Source organism: Dendrobium catenatum, unplaced genomic scaffold (genome assembly GCF_001605985.2).
Source record: "Dendrobium catenatum unplaced genomic scaffold, ASM160598v2 fragScaff_scaffold_897, whole genome shotgun sequence".
Taxonomy (NCBI): Eukaryota; Viridiplantae; Streptophyta; class Magnoliopsida; order Asparagales; family Orchidaceae; genus Dendrobium; species Dendrobium catenatum.
The window spans coordinates 189217-206363 of NW_021319359.1; the positions used below are offsets into that span (position 1 = coordinate 189217).

The following is a 17147-nucleotide window of genomic DNA, read 5'->3' on the forward strand; positions in this document are numbered from 1 at the left end:
AATGATGGATTGGTCGGTCGCCTAGCATGCACGTGATGGCTGCCTTCCAACGTTTAATTTGGTAGACAATTCCTTGCTTAGGTCATGTTTAACCGAGCTTCATATTCATATTTGGAGTCTGCGAAATGCTCCAATCCAAGAACTTTTATTACCTCCTCTGACCGGACGTAGCTCTACGTTCGATCAGAGGATTGTTACTCGGTTTTTGCTCGGTATTTGGTCGGTATTGCTATGTATTGTTTGGTAATAATGAGGAATACCGCTCTGTGAAGATCAATACCGAGTAATATCGAGCAATACCGAGTAATCCAAAAAAATAGAAAAAACTCGGTATTTTCTGGGATTACTTGGTATTGCTAGGTATTACTCGGTATTTTGTCTTCACATAATGGCATTTCTCGTTATTGTTGGTATTGCTCGGTATTTGCTCGATATTTCTCGTTTTGTGCCTGCGATCTTAGTGTTGACCGAACGTAGCTCTACGTATGTTCCTGGACCAAATAAAAGCTCCCAATCCAATGGCAAAACACTTTCCCTTCTTTGCGTTTGTGAACAGTGGGATGTCAATATAGCGTCAAACTGTTCACGCACGCATTATTTTGCTGAAACAATGGAAGTGGAAGTGGAGAAAGGCTAGCGCGTGAAGTTCGATTGAGAAATAATATATACATAATATTATTTTTTGATATTAAAAAGTAGAGCTCAATTAGAGTTGAATTACTGTATTTTGAATTGTTAGTGTATTTTGGAGTGGAAAATGAGTTTGGGTTGGAGATGATCTTAGTTATGCTTCTATCTGCTTTAAAAATAGAAATGTTATCCACTGTAAGATTAAAAATTGAAAACATATGGAAGATACTCTACCTCTCTTGTGCTAATTGATTAGTTCTGTGGCTAAATTTTCATGCACACATTTTGGTTCCTTTTGGAATTTTCGCATTTGCAAGATCTTCTTTTTGCTATTTTGAGAACTTTCACCATTTCAGCAAACATTTTTTTTTAATTTTGGAAATATGTAGCTGCTACTTTTCTCTTATACTGATTTCCATTCAATCTTTTCCCTAATTACAACACTATGATGAATGCTTCTCTTGGGCCATTCTCTATGGTTATAATTTTGGCATGTGGGGAACTTTAGGTCATTGCTCATATTATTAATGAAAAAAAAAATTACAATGCCATGAAAATTAAAAAAAAAACAACTTATAGGATGAAACATCTGTGAACTGAGCTGTGCCAAAATGAAAGCTCAACCAAGAGCCAAAAAAGCCTAAACTAATAAGAAAAACCTATAGTAAGGGAAACCAAAAGATAATAAAAATGATATAAAATCAGAGAGGAAGACCATAAAGAGGAACCATGGACTCAGGGGAGTGAAAAGCCAACTACCATCAATCATGTAAGCAAACATAAAATAGGAAAATTCAGATCATCCAACCATCAGAATAGTGCAAACGCAACACCCCAGGATGCCACATGGGCCTTCCAGGAAGAGGTTTAACACAAGGGTCTTCCAAAGGGACAACTACCTGGAGTAGGTCGCCACTCATCATCATCCATGGGAAATAAACTAGACCGGAAGAAGCATAGAAAACCAAAATAGTAACCCATAAGTTGAACTTAGAAGTAATTGGGAAAAGCATCTTTTAGTCTTGCAAAATACTTCCAATTAGCCACTTTAAAAGAGATGGCTTTTCTAATATTGTTGCAAACATAAGAAGAGTAGCTCCAATTACTAGCAAGGCGCCTATTGTTCCTTTCTCTCCATAATAAATAGAAAGAACAACAAATAGTGAAGTAGTAGAAATTCTTATCCTTCCTATTAAATTGAGGCAAGCTAGCATAATGATAAAACAATTGATGCATAGAAGGTCCAAGTAAACTACTATCCAAAAACAACAGCAAGGTAGAAATCACAGAGAAAGAAAAGTTACATTCAAAAAATAGATGGAGATGTACTCATTTGATTTGAAGCAATGTTAGCATGTGGAAGAGATATCAATAGATCTTTTAATAAGCACATCCATAGTTTTTAACCCATTAAGAGAAACCATCCAAGCATAAGAGGAGTATCTAAGAATATAGTTTTATGTTAGATGTAGTAAGCCCAAGAAACATGTTGCAAATTAGAAAAATCATATGCATTTTTTTTTTTTTGTGAATTTGGGGGATTCAGAGCTTGCCCAAGAAATGGGGTAGGAGGGATAATCTAGGATTGGGATAGATAAAATATGTTGCTTGACTGTATCAGGGAAAAGGTCTGAAAGGACCCAACAATCATTAAATATGAAGGTTATACATGGGAATGTGAACTTCTAGGTGGCTCAAATAGCTCAGCTAGAGCTTTGTGATTGCACCAAGGGTTTCAAAACATGGGCATATTACAATCAGTAGAAGAAACAATAAGGGAAATCAAATCTTTAATCTTCAAGGCAATACTAGAGATAAATTTCCAAATTTTTTATGCATGGGATCGAGGATGTTTTCATAGGGAATTATATTTTGTTCTAAACCACTCATAAAAGAATAGCCTCTAAATAAGAGAACAACCAAAATTGTGATATAAAGATTGAATAGTAGGGACCACAAAACTTCATGGGATGGTAAGTATTAATCCAAGCAATTAGGTGAACTTTCTTTAATTGACATTACCATGAAATATAAATACATAGCACATCCTATCAATAATTTTGTAGCAATTCTTAGGAATGATAGCACCTCTTATTAAATAAGACAAAGTATTGAAAATAGTGAATTTTAAAAACTGAACTCTACCCACAAATGACAAAAAATTAACTTTTCAACCATCAAGTAGGGTGTAAATTTTACTCAGTTGTGGTTAAACGTTAGTAGAGGAAAGCCTTGTATAAGAAATAGGCAATCCCAAATACCTTAAAGTCAAACTAGAAAGGGCAAAGCCAAGATTAGAGCATATATCAAAAGTAGAAGAGCAGTGAGGGGAGAAGAAAATAGAGTGTTTAGCTTGATTGATATAAATCTTAGAAGTAGCGACAAAAGAAAGCTTGGTACTGTTAAAGGAATGAGCATTTTGTGTAGTTGTAGAGCCAAAAATAAGTAAATCGTCTGCGTAGAGAAGGTAGTTATAATTTTGGATGTAAGACACAATACCATTAAAGTGAAGGGAAGGTTTGGGAGCTTCAATCAAGCAGGAAAAAGCATCCATAATAATACTGAAGAGTAGGGGGAGAGGGGACAACCTTGTCTTAACCCAGAGGAGGTGTTAAAGTATCCCTCAAGAGCCCTATTTTTACAAATAGAGAAGCGAACCCTATTGATACAACCTTTAATCCATTTAATAAATTAGGCGGGGATGCCCTTATGCACCATTATAGATAGTAAGAATTCCTAAGAAATAAAATCAAATGCCTTTTTAATATCTAGTTTTGCATAGAAATAATCTATGTTAGCAGCCTTGAATTCTCCCAAAAGTTTTAAAGCTAACATAATATTATTAAAGGAACATCTCTTATAAATGAACCTATCTTGGCTTTCATGGACAATCAAAGATAAAGTGGGTTTCATTCTGTTAGCAAGAAGCTTAGCCAGGATATTGTAGAACACATTACATAGAGATATAGGTTTGTACTCTATAATATTGGTAGCATGTACACACTTAAAAATTAAAGTGATGGTTGTTTGACACCTTTTGAAAGATGTCTAGACTGAAAAAAGTTCTTAACAACAATATAAACTTGAAAACCAATAATATCCTTGGTGCTTTTGTAAAATTTAAAATTAAAGCCATCCAGACTCGGAGCAAAGGAAGAAGGGGAAAAAATACCACTGCTTTAATTTCATTATTGTTCACAGGGGAGATCAAGGAGTTTAAGAGTTGAGGAGGAATAGTTTTCCCATCATATATGTTGAAAGTGCTAGAGTGAAATAGTTTGGGTGAATTAAAGAGGGTCTTAAAGTGTTGAATGGAATCCCTTAAGGGGTAGTGAAGTGCCTGAGAGAGGTAGTAAGCCTATTAATGGAGTGGACATTATGCCTGGAATTGATTTAGCATACAAAAAGCCAAGATCATCTTCACTATTTGACAACCATTTAGACTCAGCACATGTGGTCATCCAAGAGTTCCAGGAAGATTGATAGGAGACTAGAAGGCAATTCAATTCTTTAAGTTGGAATTAAGGGTGTGTTCAAGGTGATTATTCTATAACTCCAATAAGCAGCCAAGTTGATTGTTTCTTAACTCATCGATATAATTCAATAAGGACCTTTTAGCAAATATTTTAACTTGTGAAGCCTAGCAAATAAGGTGGCAATCGGGATACCGTAAATAGAGGAAGAAAAAGTTAAAATAATAGTCTCACAAAAACCATTCATGTAAACCCAATAGTTCTTATACATAAACTTGCAACTTTTAGTTATGTTGGTATAAGAAAAGAGTACAGACGGGAGTGGTCAGAGTAATGAGGTGTTCAATTATATAATACAAAGTTGAGACATAGTAAAGCTAGGTAGAGTTAACCATAATTCTATCCAGCTTGATGTGCGTAGGGTTGTCGACCCTTTGGTTGAACCATGTGTAAAATTGACCAATAGAGGCAACATCATGGATGCCAATATTGAAAATAAGGTTGTTAAGCTCACCAAACCTGCTAAAATGTAAAACATATCCACTAGGTTTCTTAGAAGCATATCTATAATAATTGAAGTATCTAATAATTAGCCAGAGATAGGAAAAGGTGAAAGTTAGAGTTTGAATCTGCTACCAAAGAGTTCTCCTCTCGTTGGGAGATCTAGCAGCATAAATCATATATAGAAAAATAAGAGGAGAAACACCAGAAGAGGGGGTCCTATGGATGATTTAAGGAGAGCAGAGGGAGGGGGAAAAGAGATGTTGGAGGGATCCCATTTTAGCAATATTCTTCCAGGGGAAGAAGAGGAAAAATTATGATAACTAGATTAATTCTCAAAAACTTTGTGAGACTCACAAAACTAAGGATCCAACACCAAAGAATTTAGAATTTTGGCCTTAAGGATGTATAACATTTTGATTTATTGCAACTTGATAAGATCTTCACAAGTGGTGACTTTCTTAGGGCTATTAACATTCCAATTGGCAATGGGAGGGAGGGTCATTGGGTTTTTGAGATGGAGGGAGTTGCCTTCTCAACAAATATGGCTCTGATGTTCTTAGGGGGAGGGGGTGTTGGTCTTATTTTGGAGGAGGGTCTTTGGAGGTGGCAGGGAAGCCCTAAAGAGCAAAATCAAGGGGCTAATCCTCAATTTAGAATGCTGTGCTGACCTTGATTTTGCCCAGACTCCTGGTCAAAGAGGTTGACTTGGTCAAATTGACCAAGTCAGACCCCAAGACCCTCTCCAATGGGTTCATTGAGTCAATCTGAGTCGGTTGAGCCCAGGACTAGGCTTTGGGTCAATCTGGTTAAATCTAAATCAAATCCAAGCCCATTCATGGCCCAATCCCTTGACTCCTCTGACCTAATTGACTGGTTTGACCAAGTCAAACTTTGACTTGGTCAAATCTAGCCTTTAATAGGTTAATTTAACCTATTTAAAGCCCAATTAGAGCCCATTCATTGCTCCAATCAATGCCTATTGATTCTCTTTGAATTTCAAATCAAAACCACGGCTAATTCCCTCTAATTTCCCTCCCAATTCAACCTAGATTAGATCTAGACCGTTGATCTTGAGCTTAGACATTTAAATAGGTGAAATTAGGTTTCAAAAAGGGCTTTTTTTGCTCTTGCTTTCTAGATAGACTTCCCCATCCTCTGAGATTTTATGAGAAGACTCCCACAGCCTCCCTTCACGTTTTCCTACTCAATCTCGACCTCCTCGAGCCGCCGGCGACGAGATCCCGGTGAGACCAAGCCCCACCTCCCTTCTAGAGCAAATTCCGGTAGATCCAGGACAAATCGGAGCTCGAGCTCAACTAGAGAAGGATTCATGGACAGTCTACAAGTGCAACCAGCCCAAGATCTCCCGAATCCACCGTGTGGATTAGGATAAAACTTAAACCCTAATTTAGCACACTTAGATCTAAATAACTTCCCATATATCGTGTTTTAGGAAGCAAGATTTGTCCCCCAATGATGCTCTTCATGTGTAGATCATATGCCTAAAGTTTCATTCGATTTGGTTGGGTAAATCTTGTGAACGAGACGATTCATCATTTTAGGTATCGGATGGAGCCCCTGCAAGCCTAGAACGAATCTGGGCCGTTGGATCTACGATCAGCGATCCTGATCCTTCGTTCCACGGGGACCGCTCAACTTGAGTCTGACCGCGCGGTCAAGGCAGCCACCGAATCCGATCTGGTCCGTCCATCCAGAACCGCGCGGATCCGACGGTGGACAGCGGATGCCGACGTGGTTAAGGAGTGACTGTCGCTGTAATCACGCACCAATGATTGCGGTGATGCGCAATCATTGGCCGCGGTCCCGGGATCCAATCCCGGGCCGCCACGTGTCACCCGGTCATAATTTGGAATTTAAATTTGTTTTAAATAGATTTTAAGTGGATTTTCACCCAAAAAATATCCATAAATCCATTTAGACCCATTTTTGACGCACAATACCTCGTTTAACTCGTATTCGCGGCCCCATTAATTTAAAATTATTTTAAATAAAAAATTATATATATATATATATATATAGATAAACTTTCGACAATTACCTAATGATACCGAGCGCGTGCATCGAGCATATTTATTCAAAAAACTAAAATATTGCAATAAGTTTAGACGAAAAAATAACTCAATAGCAGATAGAAAACACCTACGTGTAACATAAGTATTGGTGAATCTGTGCACTAAACTTATTTTCGTCACAGAGAACTACATAATGAGAAAATAACCTTTCAAATAGCATCAATTTCTGTCAAAACAACATCATTGAGTTGGCCTTCGCTAACACCATCCCTGCATTTAATAATCGCAACTTGATTTATTAATGGTGCATCCTTAAACATAGTATGAAGCTTAAAAAATTATCACATAAGTACATAACAAACCTGTAGAAAATAATGCAGTCAGACGTCTGTTTTGTCTTCTCAATGAAAGCAAGAGGTAGCTCTCTTATTTCTAATACTATTATTGGAATATTTTTCTATTATTTGAATCTTCTATTATCATAATTATTTTGAAATTAAAAACTATTTTCAAACCCTTTTCAAAACCTCGATTTGGTGGTCAGTGTGTCTCCCATATGTTTATCTACTATAAACTGATTTATTTTAAAATTATTTTATTTTCCATAATCTATATATTTACATAAGTATTTTAAATTATTTTCAAATTACTTATATACTAAATACTAATTTTTTTTGGGAGATCTACTATCCATGAAATTTTAAGCATAGGTTTTGCACATGAAGAGCAATCATGGGGGAATGAATTAGTGGATGATTGAGTCCCAATCATCCACTAATTCCTTCATTAGTTGTACTTACTTTTCCTTTGTCGTAGCTTGCATGTGTAGGATGCACCACGAGCACTTAGTTTATGCTCTCCTAGATCTAAGGACATGGTGTGTTTACTATTTTTATGTGTTCCATGCATTTGTTACCTTCAAGGGTTAGCTCCAAACCTAACTTTAAACCTATGCAACATAGTGACACCCTAAGGACAATAATTAAAGACCCGTCTAGCAAATTTAGAAAAGTTTTAGAAGTTAGGATAGATCCTAGATTGACAAGAAAACTACAACACTTAAACTTAGATACATCTTAAATATTCCAAAATTTTCTAGGAATTTTTAGGAGCTTTTATACCCCTTAATTAACAAACCCTAATTTATCTGTTAAATAGGGCCCTGAGACCTTCTGAAAATTACAATAAATCCATTTCAAGTCAGAAAATTACCTACCATAGTTTGAATTGTTCAAAATATGATCCTTAACCTTAGATAAATAGGGCTCCTTAGTTTGACTTTAGGTTCACCATTAATTTGGCTTTAGGTAGAAATTACCTTTTTGCCCCTAATAAATCATTAAAATTTATTAAAAATCCTAAATTATCCCCAAACACTTGGGAACATCTCTTTATGTCATTTCTGATCTGTGGGGGTGATTCCAATCTATGTGGAGCTGATTTTAATCAAAACTATAAAATGAGCCCTTTATTAGATATTTTAGATAATTTCATAAATACCCTGAACTTAGAAAATTCATAAAGAATTATAGAAAATTCCAAATTAGGCAAACTCACTTGAATTAGACTTCTATTAGGGTCTAGTATTTATTTAAAATATTAAGATTCTAGAAACTCACTTAAATTAGAAAGTCAACTTTATGGTCAACCCCAGCCTATAGTCTAGGGCCCGAAACTTAGAAAATTCATAACTTTGCCTAGAAAACTCCAAATTTAGTGTACTATATGGATAACTACTCATCTTAAGGTCTAATATTTTCCTAAAATGTTAGGAGTCCCAAACCTACCTTATTTTTCATAATAACTTTTTGGAACCCTTAGCCTAGCACCTAGAAGGACGAGGGACTTTTCAAAATTGGCTAATGCAATTTTAACTTCAAATATCATTATCCTAAGCTTTTGAAACTGATCAACAAACTAAATTAATTGAAATGGACCCCAATCCATTAAAACTTTGACTTTAATAAAAATTTTCTTTTCTAGCTTATAACAAACTTGAATTATAGGCAATTTTAATTAACTACCCAAATTAGGATCTATCCAAGCCACACAAACCATACACAAAAATAGAATTGTTTGCTAGGGCACCACTTCTAGACCTAGGCTAGGCCAGTGTTTACTTTTTCTGCTGTGTATCGGAGCTTTTCGATGATTTCATTGCATGCTGTTTGAAAATGATTGGTGTGTTTGTTTATTTTTCCTGCGCTCTGGATATGATGTAATGAGCGCTAGATCTACCCCTAGGTTAGGAATGATATATATATATATTATTCTTCTTGCACGTGACCATGCTCATGCTACGCTAAAAGGGGGGGGCCCCCCCTAAATAAATGAGGGCTAAATAAAAATAATTATAACTACTACAGGTGCTACAGATGGACTGCTTAGTCCTCATAATTAAGAGCATGGCTTGGCACAGCTTCAATGGGTTATTTTTATTTTATATAACTGCTTGAGATATTATAATTGCTTGGGATGTTTATTAGGATAACCTTGTAGGGAGTCTAGAATTTTCTATTTTTAAATTGATGTAATATTTGTAACATTTGTTAAGAGTTGTGAAAATGCAACTTTGAGTTGGGATATACTTATCCAACTCGAATTCCAAAAGAGGAAGGCATCCTCATAGGAGAGAGTCTTATTCCATTTGGTAGATCGAGTTGGATGGCTTTAGATATCCAAAGAGAAAAGGCAATACCCCCTACCAGGGGGAATTATCTCTTTGTTTGGATATTCAAGTCACGACGAATCGAAGGAGTCCAAGGAGAAGAAATCCAAGTAGTCCAAGGAAGAGAAATCCAAGGAGTCCAAGGAGGAGAGTTCTAAGGTGTCCAGGAAGAAGAGGACACCCAGAAGATTGAAGAATCGAAGACCAATATCCCACTCAAAGTCTTGCGTCTGTCATAGGTTTAGAAATTCGGGTTATTGGCAGTGGTGCCTAGCCACTTTACTTTTTGCATATTTGGGTTGTAATAAGGGCAGTTTGCCTATGGACATTTATTTGATTTGTTGAATTTATATTGATGTGCTTACCTGTTTGCGCAGTAAAAATTACCTACTTTTTTTAGGTTTCTTTCTTACATGCCGGTTTTATTTTAGCCTGGATTGCGTTAGGCTCTTTTAAGGATTATAAAATGTTTTCTACTCATAACTAATTTACAAAATTTTAAGGTTTAAATAATATAAAAACTTAACGAATCTAGGGAACTATCAGAATCGTCCGGGGTCGCATGCATATTATTGCATTTCTTCTTCTCCTTCTTATAAGACATCTCCCTGCCAGTGGGTAGAGTCTGGATAATCTGACCTATGAGGATGAAGTGCCGGACCTAGGGAGACCCAATCATTTCTAAAAATTATTTTTATATAAATCTATTTTTTTTTAAAATCCAATGCATATTTGATTTAGACCTTTCAACCAGCATATATTGCATTAAAAATTGATTTAATTAAAATTTAATTATATTAGTTAGGGGCATTCACCATACATAAGTCCATGACCAATTAGAAAACTCTCTAGATGTCGGTCCTATTTCCAATAAATGTATCACCCACCCATATTTCATAATTGACGTGATAGCATGATTTTAAAGTGATTAGGTGGTTAGCTGGCTCCCCAATCCAGGCTGGGGTAAGCCCAAATTTTGCACTGCATTAGCTAGGACACGGGTCTTAGTATTGCGTAGAACACTATACCCAATCCAGATATAGGATTTGAGGCTACTACATACGGTCTTATAGTATGCCTTAAATAATAGGTAGGTCCCTTCCTTTTGAGGACTGTAAATTCTACTTATCTATGTCACAGGATGACAACACCTCCATCCTTCTCTCATACATGTGATTGATTGTCTGACTTTCTTTTATCTAGTTTCTCTTTAGTACCCTAGAGCCTCCGAATGCTGGTATGAACCATGTATGTTGATTCAGCCCTTCGTCCATTTCTTCCCTTTGAGTAGGACTTCTTAGTCTATACCCTCGTGCCAATCCCATTTTCAGGAAGGATAATGTATGATCTTTAATAAAGAGTTTTCCCAAGTTCCAACCTGAGATGTAATTAACCACGGAGGCTTGCGCCCGTGGCAAACTTGACCCCACATCTACTAAACCACATTCAAACTGTTGTATCGGATGGGGGAAACCATGATTGTGATCAGGTCTTGTATATTACTACCCATCGGGGTGCGCTGGCGAGAGCCGCTATCCTCAATGGTTAGTCGTATGCACGATCCAATTTGTCCCTCCCAATTGGCCCATCTGCGCGGTGCTTGGTTTGGAGGTCCACATGCTGCAAATTTGTTGTCTAAAGGAATATTGGAAATGAGAAGTGGGAGGAAGATATAGCTTATTTTAAGGAAAATACTTCCTTAGTTAGGAAATTGAGGTTAAGGATAATAGCTTTACCCAGACTAGGAGGGGGAGGAGGAGGTAAGAAAGTGGTGGACCTAACATCATCTTTAAGCAGAATCACTGGCTAAAAGGGGAAGGGGTTAGATTTGGTTGGGGGAGGAGGATTAATTTTGGGGTTTAGAATAGAGGTTTTGGTTCAAAAGTTATGGCTAATTAACAGTTCTCCCTCTAAAAAGAGAAGTGGTTTGTTCTTTAAATATAGGATTAATGGGACATAAGTTTGAGGGATGCACGAGAGTGTCGTTGTAATAATTCAAATTTCTGAAAATAATTAAAATTGAAAAAAAATGAATATCTATTTTAATTAGAGTGCTACGACATTAGGCCTAAAGCGCATTATTGATTTTTGGTCTTTGGATTGCTTTACGGTGTTTTAAAAAGTTATTCAGTTCAAAGTAGGTGATTTTAATCCTATATATATTTTAAATATTTTGATTTTGACCCATGACTTCTCCTCAAAATTGATTTTACTATGTTTTTTTAGCTTTATTAAACTTTTTGGACAACTTTTTATATGATCATATTGCTTATTTTAAAGATTTTAACTGTAATATTTTTAAATTTCACCAAGTAAAATAGAAGTTATTGAATTTTGTATGATTTGTAGTGTATAGAAATTGGATATTTTAAATTAAGCATAGTATTAATATAACCATTGAGAATGAAAATGTATATATGATTGGGTAATAGCTAACCGCTATTGCTTTTATTATAATATGTGTAAAAGAAATAAAGACTTGTTGATTCATTAATTTAAGATTGATTCACCTATATAGAATGGTGGGCCGATAAGTTTTCCTTTAAATATTATGATTAAGTGTTATCCTCTACTGATTCATGTGATACAATGATACAACAATTAAGAGTTATAAGGAGTTATTACTATGGCGATGTGCATAGAGGAAAGATTGTTTACTGAGCCAATTATTACTAATTATTGATTACTGACTACCAAAAAAGATTGGATTAATATTATTATTGTATAGTGTTATTGAAGTGTGGCCACTGAAATGTATGTTTCAGATTTATTATTATTCTACGACGTTATTGATACTATATTGATTTATAGTCACTATACATATTTTAATGTTACTGCATTATTTTATTTTTGCTGCCACCCATTTTATAAATGACACTTTACTGATATTATTATTGATATGAATATTGATAATGTTTTATACTATTATTGATTCATGGTTACTATTATTGTTACTGTTATTAATTCACCATAATAATATTTAGCATGTGATACACTAAGTATGTGATATATTAAGCATGTGATTAAGATACTAATTTGATACTGATATAGAATAATTGGATAACATGTGTACATCATTATAGAGTTTTACTGTATTAATAGATTATGATAGTCTTCATTGATGCTTTAATTTTTTTACTCCATATGATTTCCTTACTAATTGATAGTATTGATACGATAATTATTTTATCAATTCGACACTTGTAATGGTTATAGATTTCTTCACTGTACACCATACAATTATACTATTTATAGATTTTACTACTATTGCTTATGAGCTTTACTATTTATACAAAGATTCATAATTATATATTTACTGTTATGATTTGACTACTGACATGCATATTGCTCATTTATCGTGCTTTGAGTTCAGCTGTAGGATTTGATTTCTTTCTAGGCTCTTGAGCTTGTTATATATGGTTAATTAATTTTAGATTAGGGTAATGGAGCATGAGTGTAAGATTGACTAGGGTCTTTTAGGTTCATGTTCTTATTATTTAGTTATTCTTTTGTACTCAGCGAATAGTAGATATATTATGATTGTATAGATCTTGAGTAGTGTATTTGATTTTTTGAGAAATGAATATATATATATCGATAGTTTTATGTCCGCTGGTATTTATACTGATAAAAAAATTAGTTAGCTCTGATTGTATAAATTAAAGATTAAAGAATAATTATTCAAAATTAGATTTTAGGGCGTTATAGTTTCAACCCTCATAAGGACTTAGGTTCCAGTCGTAAACTACTTTTAGAGCCAATTCTTCTCCATCTATCAAAATAGGAATTTCATCAAGTAAAGGAGACATGCTGGTGATTTGAACGTAAACCTTAGCGAAGGTAAACTGACTTTTCTTGGCTGTAAGAGAGTCTACAGCCAGGGGATAACCAATATAACTGACTATTTTGGAGATACTAGTCATGGTCTAAATCGAAAGGGGGAGATCAAGGTTTTTTATCCATAAGGGAATGGAGGAAAAGTCATCAAGTTTTGGCTAGAACTTAGAAGACCATTTTTTGGAGAATGAAAGGTTTCCCTAAGAAAAACTAAGGTCCCCCGGACCAAGTAATGTCAAAGTTTTTCGGGGAAGTAAACTTTAGAAGAAAAAAACCATCACTCGGAGCAAGGAGGGTAAACCATTAAGCTTCCAAACTTTGTTAATTGCAGAGAGGAGGTTTTCATATGAGAAGTAGCCAACAAATTTCAATCCCCATTTCAACAAGCCTTTGCAAAGATCATTAACTGATAAGGGAATTTATGCCTAAGGAGGATCAAATGAGATGGGAAAATCATTCACAGAGGGATTTCGAGAGGTTAGGTGAGACTTCCAATTTCGGGCAACAGGGATGAGGGGAGGGCCCAACAAAGAGGAGCGAGGAATGAGGGCGAAGTTATCTCCTATGCTAAGTACTTTGGGGGATATTGATACAAATGTATATATTTATATCCTTATCGATAGCTTTATATATGTTATATATATATATATATATATATATATAATAAGGTAGATTTGATTGTATAAATTATAAATAAAAGAATAATCCTTTCAAATTAGATTCTAGTGCGTTATAGTTACAACCATCGTAAAGACTTAGTTTCCAATTGTAAACAACTTTTAGGGCCAATTCGATCTTTTCCATCTATCAAAATAGGAATTTCAACAATTAAAGGGGAGGTGTTGGTGATTTGAACACAAACCTTAGTGAATGTTAGCTGACTTTTCTTGTTTGTAAGAGAGTCTACAACCAAGGGACAACTAATGTAATTGGCAATTTTGGAGATACCAGTCAGGGACCAAATAGAAAGGGAGAGATCAAGGATTTTTATCCACAAGGGAATTGAGGAAAATTCATCATGTTTTGGCTTGACATGTGAGACCATTTTTGGAGAATAAAGGGGTTCTCTAAGAAAAACTAAGGTCCGCCGAACAAGGCCATGTCAAAGTTTTTTGGGGAAGTAAACTTTAGAAGAAAAAACCAACACTCAAAGCAAGGAGAGACAATGAACCTTTAAGCTTCAAAAACTTATTAATTGTTGAGAGGAAGTTTTCATAGAAAGGACTTCAGCCTATAGAGTAGCTGACAAGCATCAATCCCCATTTCAACGAGCCTTTGGAAAGATCATCTGTCGAAAAGAGAATTTTGGCCTAAGGAGGAAAAAATGAGATGGGAAAATCATTCACATAGGGATCTTGAGAGGTTAGGTGAGACTTCTAGTTTTGGGCAACAGGGATGGTGGGAGGGCCCAACAAAGCGGAGCGACGAAGGAGTGAGAAGTCATCTTTTATGTTAAGTGTCACGGGGAGTAGGGGAGGGGAAGGGGGAAGAAACCCTAGTAGAGCGCCTCACCCAACTCTTCTCTCTCTCTCTCTCTCTCTCTCTCTCTCTCTCTCTCTCTCTCACACACACACACACACACACACACATTCTTGGAAATTCTGTTGGATGGTCATTCACATTTAAGATGTTGGTCTGTCTATTCTTCGTGTTTTGATGTTTGGTAACCACTCTTGATGGTTATATGTGGCCACCCAGAAAGCTGTACTTATTTTGTGATCCCCTCGAGTATGTTTTTGAAGCTGTTGTAATCACTGCGTCCTATTTTGGGCATTTTATTTTTGTTTAATTTTTCATTTTTTTATTTTGTAATAGCTACTAGTATGTCTATTCTTCATTTTTTTTTTATTTTTGGCAACCACAACTTGATGGTCATATGTGGCCACCCATAGAGCTCTCCTTATTTCATGTTCTCCTTGAGTATACTTCTGAAGCTGTTGTATTCCCTGAGTCCTGTTTTAGGCATTTGATTTTTGTTTAGCTTTTCATTTTTTTCTATTTGCAATTCCTTTAGGCATTGAAAGTCTTTGTACCAACCCTTTCTCACGTATTTTGCTCATTGTAGCTTATTTTATTTTGTTGTTTTTATTCTCATAGTAATTTAATTGGCTCTACGCTAAAATTTTCCCCCAAAAAGACAATTTTAGAGGAAATTTGATTTTATGTTCCACGTGCTTGTGGTATTGAAAAATATTCTTATTATTTCTTTATTTAGCGAAATATATGCATTTTTTTTATTTATTTGAAATTAAATGCCTTTCTATGCCTATGTACCATCTTCAAGAATTTCCAATCAAAATATAATGTGTGGTGATGCTCCATCATTTTAGTCATTCTTCATTGTTAATTTCATCAACTTTTTTTCCGGATATTTTCATTTAGCAGTGCCATAAAATTGTGCCAATGGAGTTGAATAGAAAAAAATAGATTAAGAATTTTGACAATCATAAATTCATTTTTCATTTAATATTTGTATTATATGATATTATAGTCTATGGTCCTAATAATTGTGTAAAGTTTGAACGATATTCTTCATACTGAATTAGGGTTTGTTGGAGGCATAGCACTTTTGCGAATCGTATAATATTTGAATGGTTTGTTGTATCAAATGTTTGAATATTTTTTGAATGTATGTCTGAATAGTGTAGTTTTGAATGATATTTGGGTAAGGTTTGAACATATATTTGAATCATTATCAGGTATATTTTGACTAAGGCTCGACTAAGGTTCAAACCATGTCCAAACACGGTTCAAATAATGTTTATAACATGTTTGAATGTATTTTTCTTGCTGGTTGAATCTTGTTCAATCCAAATAGTGGCCTTCCTTATGCTTATATTTTTTAGCAATATTTTCTAAAGATGAATCATATCAATTTTCTTATGCTATATGGAGGATAATAGGAAAAGCTCAATCAAGTTATTGAATATTTACGACAAAATGCCGCAAAGAATTGATAGTTCAACGAAATAGTTTCTTAGAAGATGTTATATACAAATACATAGAAACTAATAAAAACCAATTTAGCTTGAAACTAGACATGACACACCACTTTCGGAGAAATTATTACGTGTAGTGTCTGGATGAGAGAACCGTAGTGATTCTGTGAGGGTACACATAAATACACAACAAAAAATAAAATTATGTATTTGCTATGTACCCTCATAGAATCCGAATGGTTCTCCCACCATTTTGGTGAGCAAAATCTATGATATCAACTCCTCTGGGAGATTAAATAGAATATGATCTTAGTTTGTTCTTGAAGGATATATTTATATCTATTCACCTTTGGCCTCCTATTTGAAATGTATTATTTTTTGAAAATATGGTGGATGAAGATTTCTCTTTTGGCTCTTTTGTTCGTCATTTCTAACTATCTAGGGAGATTCGGAGATGTTGTCTTGATGCCCCTCCAATTATTTGAAGATGAACCATTCTAATTTTAATTTTCAATAGGTGGCGAAAGTTATTCAAATATGTTAGATAGCATAAGAAAAAAAAATATTCTCCCATTATTTTCAATTATTATAACTTACTAGTAGGAGTGTAAGCGAGTCGAGTTTATTGAGGAACGAGTTTGAGCTTGAGCTCAAGCTCAGACGGGTTAGACTTCTGCTCGATTAAATTAAAATATATTTAATAATTAATTTAAATTAGCATTATATATAAAATATATTTTAATATTTTTAAATTAATTCTAGGTTAGAAATAAAAATCTAAAAACAAAATCTAATTTTTTTAATTTAAAACTAGAAAATCGAGCTCAATAATAGAGTCAAGATCGAGCTATCCAAACAAGCTTGAGCAATCAAGCCGAGCTTTAGCTTGTAAAATTTTTAATGAGCCTATCTCAAGCATAGTAAACAAACTTGAGCACAAGTTTAGTGGCTCTAGTTCAGTAAGAACTAAACAAACTTAACTCGATTAGGCAGATACTTGACTCAACTTATTTACACCCTTGCGAGTACCTTGATCTTAGTGTAAATTTAAAAATTATGAAAC

The 17147-nt window shown here is 34.8% G+C and overlaps 1 long non-coding RNA gene across 1 annotated transcript; it reads right to left on the reverse strand.

Moving 5' to 3' along the window:
- Positions 1 to 6670: 6670 nt before the first annotated feature.
- Positions 6671 to 7071, reverse strand: LOC114580252. The gene is made up of 2 exons (XR_003701596.1): positions 7003 to 7071; positions 6671 to 6910 (listed from the first exon to the last, which is right to left on the reverse strand). It is a non-coding gene; the product is annotated as an uncharacterized LOC114580252 (long non-coding RNA).
- Between the last annotated feature and the right edge of the window lie 10076 nt (positions 7072 to 17147).